The sequence below is a fragment of the Schistocerca americana genome, chromosome X (genome assembly GCF_021461395.2).
Source record: "Schistocerca americana isolate TAMUIC-IGC-003095 chromosome X, iqSchAmer2.1, whole genome shotgun sequence".
Lineage (NCBI taxonomy): Eukaryota > Metazoa > Arthropoda > Insecta > Orthoptera > Acrididae > Schistocerca > Schistocerca americana.
The window spans coordinates 392,425,058-392,439,778 of NC_060130.1; the positions used below are offsets into that span (position 1 = coordinate 392,425,058).

A 14,721-nucleotide genomic window follows, 5' to 3' on the forward strand; every position below is an offset into this window, starting at 1 on the left:
TCTATTTAATTTCAATATGGTGAAAAGAGAGGAATTATGCGCCATGTTGAAACTGATTATAAAATGCACTTTAGAGAAGTAATGTGCTGAATAAGTGGATTAAGGATGGAAAAGACCCACCATAGTTTAATAATAAAATTCAGAAAATGCATTGGAAACAAATTCTTGCACACTCTGTTCAAAAAAATGTAGAAATGTTGACTGGCAAATGTTAGTAGAAATTTGTGCATCTATGTAAAGATCTGTGCATGAAGCATACAACAACTTACACTGTCAGATGACAGTGGAACTTGTTGTATGCTTCATGCTCAGATCTTTACATAGATGCTCATGACAGTGAAAGCTGTTGCCAACAACCTGTATTAAGTCACTTGACAACCAGTCTGTTGTGGCAATAGAAGACAGAAAAAGAAAATTGTCAATTTTAAATGTTGTGTTTAAAATAACATACATGCAGGAAGTGTGTGTAGATATACCATCATTTGACCGTCTTGTCGACTCTATACAGGACATAGGGATAGGCATCTCTGCCATTGAGAAGCAACTGAAAGAGTTGAAAGCAAAAAAGGTGCCAGGTTCGAATGGAATAACAATTTGGTTGTGCAGAGAGTATACATTGGCATTAGCCTGTTACTTAACTAGCACTTAGTGCAAATCTCAAGTGCAAAGTCCCAAGTGACTAGAAAACAGCACATGTGACTCCAATGTATAAGAAGGGTAGAACAACACACTCAATATTACATACCAATATCCTTAACATCAGTATGCTGCAGGAGTCTTGAGCATACTACCACTTTGAATATAATAAATTTTCGTGCGACAGAAAAGCTTTTATCCATGTGTCGGTACAAATTTAGGAAAAAATCGCTTGTGTGAAACTCCGCTTGCCATTTTCTTGCATGATATCCTGCAAACTGTTGGTGAAGGGTAACAGGCCATTTCTGTGTTCCTAATTCCTAGATTTATGGAAAGCAGTTTGACACAGTTATAAATGAAGGTGTGAGCACACAGAATAGATTCTCAGATCTGCAGGTGGCTCGAAGACTTCTTAAGTAATTGACTCTGGTATGTTGTCCTGCACGGCGATTGTTCATTGGAGACAAGGGTACCGTCAAGAGTGCTCAAGAGAAGTGTGATAGACCCACTCTTGTTCTCTATATACATAAACACTCTGACAGATAGTGTGAATAGCAATGTGTGACTGTTTGCTGATGATGTAGTGTATGGGGAAAGTGTTGTCATTGGGTTACTGTGGCAGGATACAGAATTTATATTTGATGTTGATGAATGGCAGCATGCTCTAAATGTAGAAAAATGTAAGTTAATGCATGTAAATAGAAAATACAATCATATAGTGTTCAAATGTGCCATTAGTGGTGTGCTGCGTGACTCGGTCACATTAATTAAATAACCAGACATAATGTTGCAGAGTGATACGAAATGGAACAGTCATGTAAGTGCGGTGATAAGGAAAGCGAATGGAAGGTGTCAGTGTATCAGGAGGATTTTAGGGAAGCGTAGCTCATCTGTAAGAGACTGCTTCAGAACACTTCTGTGACCCATTCTTGTTGTACTGGTCCAAGTATTCGGGACCCTCACCAGGTTGGGCTATAGGTAGGGATTGAAACAATTCAGTTGCATGCTACTAGATTTGTCACTGGTAGGTTCAGCCAACACAAAACTGGTACAGATGCTATGTGAGCTGAAATGGGAATGAATCCCTGGTGAAAAGTCAACATTCTTTTCGCGAAACTCTATTAAGAAAGTAGAAAACTGGCATTTGTGGCTGACTGCAGAATGATTCTAATGTTGCCACTAATTTGTGCTCCATGTAATAACTGTAAACTCAAGGTAAGGGATGGCTTTTACAGGGGCATACAGACCGTAATTTTTCCCTCGCATATCTTGCCAATCGAAGATGAGAACTAAACTTTGGCACTTCCTCTTCCTCACCCCCCCCACCACCCCCCCCCCCCCTTTCCCCGAAAATCACAACAATGATGATAGGTTCAGAATAAATAGTACATTTTACGAAGTAAAGCAGGTACTAAAAAAAAAAACAATGTAACACCTTTTATAGTTTCATGTTTGTTTCAGGGTTTTGGAATTGGATGAAATGCCACTTGCTGCATCACAGGTCTTAGGTAGTCTGTAGTTAAATTTGTCCCCTTTTCGACATGTGAACCACGTTCTTAATTTATTAAGCTAATAATTCTTGTAGCTCTAACAAATACTAATTTATCACAATGTTTTAGATAAAACAATGTCAATCCTATTGAGATCCATTTTACTATGCATGTTGTTACATTGGTGTTCAGTGTTGGATAGGCACTAAGGGCTCACCTCTTGCCAGTGGCACTAGCCCCAGGGGCATCCAGCTGGAGCCACTTCCATACTGTCCCCCTCCCCACTCCCACAGTATTTTTCTTTTTTTAGCTCCTCCCCCTAAAAATTGCCATGTTAGAAAGTACCAAAGGTTCCTCTCTTTAAACTGCCTCATTTAAATAATACAACAGAGTTTAGCCACAAGTACAGGGTCAGAGACTGTGAAACAGACCATTACGTTTTCTGATTTCAATTACAATTTTTACTGCATTTGTTTGAAAAGGAGGAACTGTAATGACACTGTTTAGTCCTACTGAAATAGCAAACATCATCACTGCTTATGAGACCTTGTGTGGTATTAATCGTGACTGGATACATAAAATCGTACATGCTGGACTAGATTTTGTTTTCACTTACTGGAATTTTAAAAGAACATTGTTATTGTAATGAATGACAGTATTGTGCTTTACAATATTTCTTCATTGTTATTAAAACTAAAGTGCCATAAAAATTCACTATACGTGGTGTAGAGTTACAATCTTTCCATAGTCATCCAATTTTCTTGGAACTCGGTAATAAATAGAGGAAGGTTCCAGCAGACTGAACGATTCAGAAAGTAAAAGATGCACTATAGTATCTGTCGATTTGAGGAAAGATTTTGTTCTTTTATCTATTGCATCACCTTGCCAAAGAGAGAAAAGGTCTAAGAAATGGAGTGGCAGATGGTGTTTGTATTCTGGACTGCCTGGTGCGAATTCATATTCTCCTACATGATGTTATCCAACATCACAAGGCTGCAATGAAAAATGTCACGTGGCTGGGAAAATGAGTGACTGGGAGTACAGACAATACACTAATGTTAGTAAACCCAACAACCAGTAGCCTCAGTGAAAATAGTCGTGTTAATCAGTGTTTATCCAAAACACAATGAAATATTGTTGTCTGTTCTGGTTGTTTCAAATTCAGTAGTGTTTGTGTTATAGTGTGCCATTTTTATTAATGCAAAAAAAGTGATCAGTATCTTATATACAGGCATCAGTGGGCAGAAGTAAAGCCTCACATCGTGCACATACGGCATCAACATGAAATGCAGCGTTAATATCTGGATCTGGTGTGGAGTATTTGTCATCTCAACACTGTATGTCATTTGAACAACTTCTTTTCTTCAAAACATATTAATTATTGATACTTTGTTCCATGACAAGCTAGATCACCAGACCATACTCTATTTTTTATGAGGCAATGTTGAAATGTATAATATATGTGGAAGAGATTTCTAGCATGAAAGGAAATAAAAAATGCCAGTGGTATTACACAAAGGGGGCACAGACACGATGGATTATGTTCACTAATCCTTTCTTTGAAGTGTCAAAGTTGACCCCCCTCCCCCCCTCACACACACACACACACACACACACACACACACACACACACACACACACACACACAGTTAGACAGTACTTCGCTGCGGGTCCGGGAGTCAGAATAGGCCCGAGGTACTCCTGCCTGTTGTAAGAGGCAACTAAAAGGAGTCCCACAAGTTTCGGCCTTTGTGATGGTCCCCTGTAGGGTTTGATCTCCATTTTTCAAAATTTTCCCGAAGAGCGAGCCAATTGGGGAAGGGCACCTTACATGGTGCATCGTGTCCATCATGCGCTGAGACCTATCACATAATTTGTTGACGTGGATCTGCACTTCTGCTCATTCTTCAACTGTTGGGCAAGGTCACCCTCCCGGGTGCGTATTTTTCCATCAATTGTGCACTATCGTTTTATGCGCTGACGATGACAATCAACTTGTTTGCTTGGGTGCACCTGATACTCAGCACGGTAGCCAGTCCGTTGTAGTGGGGCTGCCATGTACCCTGTTGGTTGTAGCCACCTGACCACACAGAGATCACTCTGCTGATGCCTGTACTGTTAACTCCCCACGTATGCCAAGGAGTAGATGCCTGTCTCCCTTGGGCATCAAGACTCCTGGCAATGGCCATCGTGCCAGGTGGCCCTTTCTGAGGCTGGGTGGCACCTGTGAGGAGGGCGCCTGGTCGGAGTGGGTGGCATCAGGGTGGATGACACGCGATGAAGCATAGTACATAATCTCTTGCTGGTGGTCAAACACCAGCAGTCTCTAAGCGTTCATGGGCTCAATTCAATGCACAGAAGTACGACCCCAAATCGCTCCCCTCTTTGCTACACCATGGGAGGAACATCAGGCTAAGGATGGCAGCAGCTTTTATTCGCCCCGGTACCTTGTATGTTAGAGAGCTGATGGGGCATCTTTCAAGACGATGAAGCCTCAGTTTTTTGTTGAGCATTTAGAGGACAAGTTTGAATAGGTGGAGGGCTTGTGCAAAATAAGATATGGGTCAGTCTTGATCAAAACAGCATCCTCTGCCAAGTCACAGGCTTTACTCCCTTGTGACAAGCTGAGGGATATTTCTGTAACCATCATGCCCCAGAAGAGCTTAAATAAGGTCCAGGGTATCATATTTCACAGGGACCTTCATTTGCAGTTCAACAATGAGGTGTGCGCCAATTTAGAATGACGAGGTGTACATTTCGTTCGGCATGTCCACCAGGGTTGGAGGGATAATCACATTTCCACAGGTGCCTTCATCTTGGCCTTTGAGGGTGATACATTACCCGAGAAGGTCAAGGTGATGGTCTACCGCTGTGATGTAAAACCCTATATCTCTCCTCCAATGTGGTGCTTTAAATGTTGGAAGTTTGGTCATATGTCTTCCCACATGTCGAGATTGCGGACGCCCATCACATCCCAATACTCCATGTGCCCAGCCTCCCATCTGTGTCAACTGTGGAGAGCACCATTCTCCTTTCTTGCCAGACTGCAGGATTCTCCAGAAAGAAAGGAAAATCATGGAGTACAATACCCTGGACCAACTGACCTACACTGACGCTAAGAGGAAATTTGAACGCCTACATCCTGTATGCATGACATCGTCTTATGCCGCCTCTACAACTGTTCTAGCCCCATCAGCCCCGCCAACCCCAGTCACCTCCCAGAGCCAGAAGACTACACCTGCCCCCTTGATGGTTGGGGACACTTCCCACCCTGTTGCTCCTGCACCACCTGCTTCAGGAGCAACACCCTCCCAACCATCGGGGACATCCGTCCCCCATTCTAAGCCGGAGAAGCGTACAACTTCTTCGGCTGCTCTTGCTGGGAAGGGGTCCCTTGGGTCACTCCCTTCCCAGATTTCTACTAATGGGAAAGATGACACCTGCCAGTGGCTGAAGAGCCCAAAAGCAGCTGGTTGCAGGGCTTCACGCTCATCCTCAGTCCTGGAGACAGAATCAGTGAATTCCTCCCAGCCAGGGAAACCCAAGGAACAGTGAGAGAAATCCAAAAAGAAGGTCCCTAACACCAAGGGAATTGCGGTGGCACCCACACCACCGCTACCTCCAAGCTCTGTGTCTGTGGATGAGGTGGAGATTCTGGTGTCCGCTGAGGCCCTAGATCTCGCCGGACCCTCAGACAAAATGGATATAGACTGCTCAGTCAAAAAGTCGGTGCCAGCAGGTGACCCAGAGGCGTAAACTGCCTCATTGAATGTTCCATGCCTTCCCAGTCTCACGATGACATCATCCTCCAGTGGAATAGCGGCGGTGTTTTCCAGCACCTGGCTGAGCTACAGCAACTGTTACGCTTTACACCTGCTGTCTGCATTGCCCTCCAGGAAACCTGGTTCCCAGCAATGCGTACCCCTGCCCGGCTATAAGGGATATTACAGGAACCGTAGCGACTATAATTGAGTGTCAGGTGGCATTTGCGTTTATGTCCTAAATTCAGTCTGTAGTGAAAATTTGCCCCTTCAAACCCCACTTGAAGCTGTGGCTGTCGGAATAAGGACGGCACAGGAAATAACTGTCTGCAGTGTAAATCTTTCTCCATATGGTGTAGTATCCCTGAATGTATTAGCTGCACTGATTGATCAGCTCCCTAAACTTTTCCTACTTTTGGTAGATTTTAACACCCATAACCCCTTGTGGGGTAGCACTGTGCTTACTGGCCGAGGCAGAGATGTCGAAACTTTACTGTCTCAGTTCAACCTCTGCCTCTTAAATACTGGGGCTGCCACACATTTCAGTGTGGCTCATGATAGTTACTCGGCCAGTGATTTATCAATATGCACCCCAGGACTTCTCCCATCTGTACACTGGAGAGCACATGACGATCTGTGTTGTCATAACCACTTCCCCATCTTCCTGTCACTGCCCTGGCATCAATTCCACGGACGCCTGCCCACATGGGCTTTAAACAAGGTGGACTGGGAAACTTTCACCTCTGCTTGTCACCATTGAATCTCACCGACATGGGAACACATATGTGATGGTTGAGCAGCTGAAAACAACAATCTTTTCTGTGGCAGAAAACGCGATCCCTCGTTCTTTAGGGTGGCCCCGGTGAAAGACAGTCCCTTGGTTGTCACCGGAAGGTACTGAAGCAATTAAGGAGCACCAGCGAGCTCTACAGTGGCATAGGTGGCACCCTTGCCTGGAGCACATCATAGCCTTTAAACAGCTCCGTGCTCGCGTTCAGCAACTTATCAAACGACGGAAGTAGGAGTGTTGGGAGAGATATGTCTCAACCACTGGGTGCCATATGTCACCTTCCCAAGTCTAGGCAGAGATGAAACATGTTTTCGGGTGCCAGACCCCAACAGGTGTTCCTGGTGTTAACATAAATGGCGTGTTATCTACCAATGCAAACGTGATTGCTGAGCACTATTCTCGAGTCTGTGCGTCAGAGAATTATCCCCAGCCTTTCGCACTCTCAAACGGCAGCTGGAAGGGAAATTCCTCTCATTTACTACATGCCAAAGTGAATCCTATAATGCCCCATTTACAGAGTGCGAGCTCCTGAGTGCCCTTGCACATTGCCCCAACTCAGCTCCTGAACCAGATCGAATCCACAATCAGATGATTAAACATGTCTCATCTGACTACAAGGGACATCTCTTCATCTTCAACTGGATTTGGTGCGATGGCATTTTTCCATAGCAATGGCGGGAGAGCACCATCATTCCGGTGCTCGAACCCTGTAAAAGCCAAGCTATCAGCCCATCAACTTCACCAACATTCTTTGTATGCTGCTGGAATGTGTGGTGTGTCGGCGGTTGGGTTGGGTCCTAGAGTCACGTGGCCTATTGGCTCCATGTCAGGGCGGCTTCCGCCAGGGTTGCTCTACCACTGGTAATCTTGTCCCCCTCAAGTCTGCCATTCAGTCATCCTTTTCCAGACGCCAATACCTGTTGCCGTCTTTTTTGACTTACGTAAAGCATGTGACATGACATGCTGACATCAAATCCTTTTCACATTATACAAATGGGGCCTCAGAGGCTCACTCCCGATTTTCATCTAGAATTTCCTGTCGCTTCACACTTCCCATGTCCAAGTTGGTGTCCCCCATAGTACATCCATCCCCCATAGCACATCCGTACATGCCCCGAGGAATCGTTTGTTGTGTGTACTGATTCCTTGAGCAGCCTACAAGCTATTGACCAGTGCTACCCTTGCCATCCTTTGGTGGCGTCCATCCAGGAGTGCGTCTATGCCCTGGACCAGTCGCGTCATTCAGTGGTGTTTGTATAGACCCCAGGACACGTCGGCATCCCAGGCAACGAACTTGCTGCCAGTCTGGCCAAACAGGCTACGTGGAAACCGCTTTTGGAGATGGGCATCTCTGAACCTGACCTGCGTTTTGACATTCGCTGCAGGGTTTTTCGCCTTTGGGAGACGGAATGGCATAACAATATGCACAACAAAGTGTGTGTCATTAAGGAGTCTATGAATGTGTGGAAGTCTTATATGTGGGCCTCTCGCAGGGAATCAGTTATCCTCTGCTGGCTCTGCATTGGCCATGCTTGGGTGACCCACGGTTACCTCTTGCGCCATGAAGACCCGCCTCAGTGTCGGTGTGGTGCCCGGTTGACAGTGGCCCATATTCTGGTGCACTTTCTCACTTTGACTGCCCAGTGACGAAATCTTGGGTTACCGGACTCATTGCCGCTAATTTTATCTGACAGCGCCTCATTGGCTGATTTAGTTTTACGTTTTATTCATGAGGGTGGGTTTTATCATTTGACCTAAGTTTTAGCGCATGTCCTTTGTCCCTTTGTGTCCTCCACCCTAGTTCTTTTAGGGTGGAGGTTTTAATGTATTGCAGAGTGGCTGGCTTTTCCTTTTTATTCTTGTGGTCAGCCAGCCACTGTAGTCTGCTTTCTTGTTTTACTCTCTTCCGTTTCTAGCATCTCTGTTTTCTTGTCCTCTTTTGTTCCTTTTGGGGTTCCTTGCCTTTCCTTCGTTCTTGTGGTTTTTCCTTTCTTTCTGTTTTTTTATATGTCTCATCTGTTTTATTGTAACACTTGTGGCATTGTTTTATTAGGAACAAGGGACCGACAACCTCGCAGTTTGGTCCCTTCCCCCCTCTCTTTTAAGCCAGCCAACCAACCAACCAATCAGACAGTACTTATGAAATGTATATACAACAAAAGGTTTTGTGTTTCTGTGTAATTTCAGTGCTCACACTTTCATATTACATCTATTTTGTGTAACTGAGACATAAATCAGTTTCCACATTTTGGTTTGTGATTCTTTTTACCAGTTTATTTGAACACATTGACTGCCATGGTATAGTTGGGTTACCGACCCCTTGGGCCATTTACTTTTTTTCAATATCGTGTTTTAGTTTGCTCCAAGTAAACTTGTTAAGTGCAAATGAAGTGAAAATATGGCATTTTAGTAACTTTTTAAAATTTTTGTGAGAGTTGCATATGATTCACATGGCCCCAGTGTAAAGGTACCAGGTGTGTCATTTGCTATGTCGCTAATAATTTTAGGTTTGTACTCCTGTCAGTTTTTCATTCCACAGCATTATTTGTATACAGTTTCTTTATTGTTGCTACAGTCTTTATTCAGTGTTGTTTGCTCCATAACAATGTGATACTGTGGCAGAAGAAAATTTCTCATAGAAGTTATGAAGATGAACAAAGGCATGTACAGCAGCTTTTAGATGAAGTTATGGACATAAGTGATGAAGATCTGTGTCTTTATTTGGTGATAGCTCAGACAAATTTTTACCAGAGGAGACCGGAAGCGAAACCGGAAGGTCTGATGATGGACTCACATCAGTGAAGATAGGAAGAAGAGTTTTAAGTCCACATTCAGTCAAAGAACCAGACTTCACAGCTGTAAAAGCCAGGCAACAAAGCACATCTAACCATGTTGGTGCCATAACTACTGCAGTTGATTCAGGGTCAATTGAAGTAAGTGTAATATCAGAAAGTGATGAAGATGAAGATGACACACTTAGAACAAATTCTAATGAGGTTATCTGGGGGCGACTTATGGGTAAAAATATGAATAACTTTACATTTATTAATTCCAGTTCTGGTGTAAATGCTTCTGTTGCACTAACTCTCAAAGGCAAGACGCCATACGATTTCTTCAAATATTTTGTAACTGATGTAATTTTAGAATATGTGACTCAACAAACTAGTTTGTACGCAAAACAAGTCTTAGAAAGCCATTCAGTAACTGTTAATTCATGACTGAAAGCGTGGACTGATGTCAGCAAAACTGAAATTGAGCAATTTTTAGGATTTTTGTTAAGGATGTCACTAAATGTAAAGCTAAGGATTCCAAATTATTGGTCAAGAAATATGCTCTATCATAACAACGTAAAAAATGTTATGACACAAAATTGTTTTGAACTGCTTTTACGTATATGGCATTTTCCCGATAACAACCAGTGCCAATTGGGAAACCCTTTATTCAAAGTTCAACCTCTTATTGATAAATTACTGCAGAGATTTCAAAGTGTAGTTGTGCCAGAGAAAGACGTTTACATTGATGAAACACTTCCGCCATTTCGAGGAAGACTGAGTTTCATTCAGTATATAAAGAATAAGCACCATAAATTCAGAATTAAATTGTTTAAACTTTATCTAAAGGGTGGCTACACCTGGAATATGAAAGTTTACTGTGGGAAGCATGCAAATCCTGGTGTTTCTCTTGCACTTCTGTTGTTATGAGCCGTATGAGAGGATTACTAATGGGAGGAGAATCTTATATAAAGACCATTTTTACACAAGTGTTCATCTAGCACACCAGCTTCTTGAACAATCAACACATTTAGTTGGTACTGTAAGATCAAACAGAAAACTTAATCCTCAAGATGTTGTGCAGGCAGAACTGAAGAAGGGGGAACACAAAGCAGAGGGAAGTACCACAGATGTAGTAGTACTGAAATGGAAAGATAATAGGGATGTTCTGATGCTGAGCACTGTTCATGGAGGAGGAGGAGAAGAAGAAGAAGAAGTTCAAACCAGGAAGGGGAAAAATAAGAAGCTAACAATGATAATTGACTATAGTCCATCAAAGTCTTTTATAGATCTTTCTGACCAAATGTAGTCGTACTCACATTGTCTAAGGTGGGGTGTGAAATGATACAGGAAGCTTGCAATTGAATTGCTGACAGGGTCAGCACTAGTAAATGCTCATGTGATTTACCGATACATCATCATCAACAACAACACCACCTCTCACCAAAGCCACAGTGTTACCTGCAGATTGTGCACTTGTGAACAGGGGAGCAGCCAGATGTAGCTGTACAGTGTGCTACGAAAAAATGAAAAATGGATTTGCATGAAAGCAAGCTGTCAAGAAATGCAAACAAACTGCATGGAAATGTAAGAATTGTGACTCATATTTTTGCAAAGTGTTTTTTCATAAAGTACAGTGCATAAAGGTGTTAGAGAAACAAAGTGGAATGACCCAAATTTTTCAGTTTTATTGTTGCCGCAATTAGAGTTGAAGAATGTAAATAAAATTGTATGTAATTTGCAATCTGCTGTGTAAGTAATATGTCAAACTAAATAACGAATAAATAATAAAAAGAAGAAAAGTCCAGTACGACTTAGCCACGTGAGTTATATACGACTCACAAATTCAAATGTCAATAACTACTCTTGAGCTCTAGAAAACCGTAGGCCATGAACTTGATTTGTTACTGGGGCCATAACCTACTATAACACCAAGTCACAGCATGCTCCTGTGAGTTCCAACTGCACCACGGAGCTTTAAATGGAAAAATGTCCGCGAGTTGTATTTACTTCACGTGGCCCAAAGAGAACACTTCCTGTGAGTTATATTTAATTCACGTGGCAGTCAATGTGTTAAAAAAAAAAAAAAAAACTAAAAAGTATACAAATCAACACATTTATTTCTTAATTTTCTTTTAGCTTGCTATCTCGCCATGATGAATGATACAAATACTGAAAGAGGGGGTTGAGAGGTAAAAGCTGTTACTGATCACATTTGGTTGTATAGGCTATCCCATAATGTCATCTCCCTTGCAAGAGAATCTGTGGCATAGAGAACAACAACATGCTCCAGTTATTATGCCATTTTGTTGTTATTTCTTCCTTGGTTCTAAAGGTGTGCTAAAACACTGAGAATCTGATGCCACTTTTCTCCAATATATGAAGTTCAGTTGTTGCACTCTCTTGGCCTAGTAATTTTTTTTTTTTTTTGGGGGGGGGGGGGGGGGGGAGAGAGAAACAGTTTTGCATTTGTAGTTCAATATGTGACAATGTGCATGATTTTTGCTCGTCCTCCTTATATTGTTGGAGTCATTCGAGACTGTCTGGAATGCTTCTGTTTATAAGGTTTAGAGATTTGACATTGTGAAATGATGGAAGAAATTGCTTGATGATTTGTGTGGAGGAAAAGGCTACAGCCTTTTTTTAAATTTTTTTCCCAGTTTTGTCCTTGCTTCAGACCTGGTAGTTGACAAAACTGAGATGAGAAATTAAAATACCAAATTAGGATTACCCAGTGCAACAAAAGGGTAGGACGACGAACAAATTTTAGTCATGAAAAAGTCTTTGCGCCAAGTTCAAAGGATGGACAGAATACACAAATGATAAGTATGATACTGAGATTATGACCTTTACATATAAGGAGAGCAGAGAGATATCTGGCACAGTGTGTGGCAGAAACCAATAAAAATAGAAAACAGAACAGATATTGATTTTTCTATTCAGAAGTTACTATGTGAAGAAAAAGCAATGTGACTGAACTTCATATAATGAATAAAGTGAAGTGAGATTTTGAGTTGCTATTTGTTTCTTTCCATTTTTCTAAATCAAGACTATTAAAGAAAACACTGCATAAGAATATAAATGTGTATATAGAGGAGAAAAGTATTACATACAGCTTTGATCAAGGATACAAACGTTGCTAATGTATTTAGATATTTTTCAAGAGTTCCAGTGCTTCCGGCAACAGAATTTTTCAGTATAGGTACGTATGTTATGGTTAAGGATGCCCAAGCTTTGTGCTATTTAATATCCTGAAATGTCCTCAGCCATTAGGTTTGCGGAATAGATGAAATGTGTGTCCCATTTCTGCCATGTTGTGGCAACTAACACACAACTTACTTGTAGGGAAATGTTGGTTAAAACAAACAACTGGCTACATACAGGACAAGAAATTCCAATGTAAGCCACTGATCCACCTAAAGATAAGAGTGTAAGCCCTCTGTGGTGTCCTGCCCACTCGTCTCTTATAGGGTGCCTAAAGGATGCTGCTTTCTTGGTTAGCTATACAATAATTCGAGCAAATCACATTAATGGTTTTTGTTATAATAAGGTAGATTGACAAAACTTAACTTTGGGTCACAAGCAATTGGCAACATGCACGTAATCAATGTCCTTCGCTGTATACAATGTCCATACAAGTAATTCGCACAAGTTCATAGGGATCACAAGTTACGGCTGTTCTAGTGCCTCTTTTACTAATGCATGGTTCCTAGTCCAGGTCTGCTAGTGCCTGTCTTCTACTGTCTGGTAGATGCTGGCAGGAGCAGCACTTATATTCTAGTCAGATAGAGGCCGCTGCTGTCGTGGTGTGTTCCTAGTCAGTATACTACTGGCTGACACCATCTCTCGGCCTTCTCTGCTCTTGCATTCTTCATCTTCGTGCCGGCGCTTGTCATTACACTGGAACATCCTCAAAATGTGCTACAAAAGAAAATAAGTAGCTAACACAAATAACTTTTTTAATTTGTCTTTTATTCCGTAAACAATCATTGTTTCCAAATCACAGTCTAATGTAGACAATATAAAGGGAATGTTTTCTGTCATGGTTAGAAGGCATCAAACGTTGTAGCAGTTGATATAATCTCTATTTTAGCTGAAGAGGTGAATCTGGTATGTATTTTAAGATTTTGTGCTGCCTGACCGTCCAAAATTGTTAGCTAGGGTACTTGAATGTGACTAATAGATTTATTTTGAAAGGGATCAGTTAGCCACATTTTTGTGGCGTATTGTCCATCTTAGTAATGACACTAATAACTACTCTGTTGAATGCCATTGACTCCCACTCACAACCAGCACCACCATCACATCTGTTGTCAGGGACATGTACCATTAGGCACTCAGGAGGAGGAAATGCAGTGGAACCACACTGTGACTTCAGAGTAATACTTGCTAGTTACAGGTTATGGAACTTTTACTGATGTGTGTCATGAGAGTTCCTTTATGTGCCTCAATAGTGTTTACCATTATATAATGATTTGTTATGCTTCTACGAAGTGTGTTCAAAAAGTATCAAACCTTCGATTGTCAGAAATACATTTATTGACTTGGTACAGAATTGTAATCACCTTCAAAGTATTCTCCTGGGTAATGCGCAGAGTTCTCCCAGTGCTCTTGCCATTGTTTGAAGTACTTATGGATCTTGCCTTAAGGAATGTTGGTCAGCTGGGTCATCACATTCTGCATGTTGACGTAAATTGCTTTCCTTTCAGGCAAATTTTCTGCTTGAGAAATAGTGAAAAGTCTTATAGGGACATGTTGGAAGTGTAGAAAGCCCGACTAACTACTGAAATGTTGTGTTTGCTGAGAAAAGTCTGAATGAGATGTGCTCAGTGTATGGGTCCTTTACCATGACAGAGCTGCTGAGTCATTCATGCTGCATGGCATCACAAAAGTGAGGAAGGACCTCCTGGTAGTGTTGGCCTTTTGATTCATAATTGTGATGCACCATCCCATAAAAATTGAAGAAAACAATCAATGTGACTGGACCTGGCATGCTTGTTTTGGCCTTGATTATGTTATATGTTGTCACTGTGATGACTTCATTTTGGTTTCTGAGTCGTATCCATAAACCTATGTCTCATCCATGCAGTCTTATTGTTCAGAAAGTTGGGGATACTGTGTATATTTTCCAGAATGTCCTGTGCAAGTTCCAAATGGTGTTCCTTCTGCCCCATTGGCAGCAATTTTTGGTACAAATTTCACTGACACACTTCTCGTGCACAAATCTCCAGTCAAAATTGAAAGTTCTTATCCAATGCTTACCCCTATCTTGC

General features: G+C 41.9%; 1 protein-coding gene across 2 annotated transcripts in view; it reads left to right on the forward strand.

Moving 5' to 3' along the window:
* Positions 1 to 14,721, forward strand: part of LOC124554680 (MOB kinase activator-like 3) — a 64,433-nt gene that overhangs the window by 11,924 nt on the left and 37,788 nt on the right. The window lies entirely within an intron of this gene.